At 41.0% G+C, this 1,487-nt stretch overlaps 1 non-coding gene across 1 annotated transcript; it reads left to right on the plus strand.

Annotated features, from left to right (window-relative positions):
• The first annotated feature begins 1,065 nt into the window (after window positions 1–1,065).
• On the plus strand, window positions 1,066–1,184 carry LOC117940861. The gene has a single exon (XR_004655833.1). It is a non-coding gene; the product is annotated as a U5 spliceosomal RNA (small nuclear RNA).
• The last annotated feature ends 303 nt before the right edge of the window (window positions 1,185–1,487 follow it).

Below are 1,487 nucleotides of genomic sequence, written 5' to 3' on the forward strand. Positions count from 1 at the left end.
ATTAAGTTTACTTTTCAGCAGCTCATTTCACTCAAGACACCTGCAGCAACAGATGCTTGGCCAAACATCAACAACCTGGACATTAATGCTGATACAATGTGTAGGAATTAGCAGAGAATGGTTTCTATCCATCGACCTTTGGGTTATGGGTCCAGCACGCTTCCGCTGCGCCACTCTGCTCTACTACTTATGGTCAGGGGAAGGATAATTCTGGGATTCACATTTTGAAGGAACGGTGGCAACAAAGGTTCAAAAAGCTTTCGGGTGGCAAAGTTTAACATTTGGTAGACCTTGCAACTATCTTTTATGTGAGCTTCCTGCTTACCTCGAAGAAACTTGAAGGAGTCTACTGAATGCTCTCTCTTTTATACCTCAGACTATCAGACAGCACAACAAGCACTTTACAGTTTTTATTGTACTCTGTTATTGTTTCATATTATAGTTTATTTATTGTTCTGTGTTCATGCTGCAGTTTTTAATGGGTGTTACAGCAGGTATGAACACTGTAATTTCCATTTTTACTGATGTTTTTATGGGTGTACCCTTGATCAGGTGTGCACATTTCACTTCAGACAATGAAGGAGATGCTTAGTTAAACACCAATAGTGTGTAAAATGGCTTAATGTTTATACTAATCATAGCTACTAGCAGAGGATGGTTTCTATCCATCAACCTCCGGGTTATGAGCCCAGCATGCTTGCGCTGCGCCACTCTGCTCCATTATTTTAGGCCTAGGGGCTGGAAAATCTGTGATCCACATTTTGAGGGAAGGACCAAGGGTCCAACAGCTCACGGGTTGCAAAATTAAACATTTGGTAGACCTTGCAACTATGTTTTATGTGAGCTTCCTGATTACTCACACATTGATTATTCACATGGAAGACTAGTGATTGGCTGGTGTTTTGAAAAAAATCATTGTTAGTAAGGATATAAACATCAGCAAGGAGTCTACCAAGTTGCCTCTTATCATTTTAGTTTGGAAAGCGGCCCACCAAGTCAGTCTTACCGCGATGATTGGACGGCGTCGACTTGGGTTTTTGGCTGCTCTCGAGCAGAAGGCGGTACTCACTCTGGTTTCTCTTCATAAGGCATAAGCCTTTCGCCTTTTACTAAAGACTTCCTTGGAGGTGAACGCTGTGCTAAGCTAAGCTTTGCTGTTTGGCCGAGCCTTTTGTACTTGCTTTTGCTTACCTTTGCTTTTATTCATCAGCTCTGTTTTTATCCCACCCAGAAAAGGGATTTTAAACCTGGAACGAGCCATCTTTTATTTCCTGTGGAATGAGTTGTGGAAGTTTCTTGTTAAAGCGAGGGAGGAATTTGGTTTGAAGAAAAGACTCTGTTGAAACAGAATAAAGACAGTCTGCAAACTGAATTACAGGTTTTGGTATTTAGTGAAAAGGTTTAATTGTTTTCTTGAGAAAACAATTTGATGACAAGAACATCATCCACAATGAACAGAGTTACAGAGTGACAACAGTTCTGTGTCC

This window comes from Etheostoma cragini, unplaced genomic scaffold (assembly GCF_013103735.1).
Source record: "Etheostoma cragini isolate CJK2018 unplaced genomic scaffold, CSU_Ecrag_1.0 ScbMSFa_3526, whole genome shotgun sequence".
NCBI lineage: Eukaryota > Metazoa > Chordata > Actinopteri > Perciformes > Percidae > Etheostoma > Etheostoma cragini.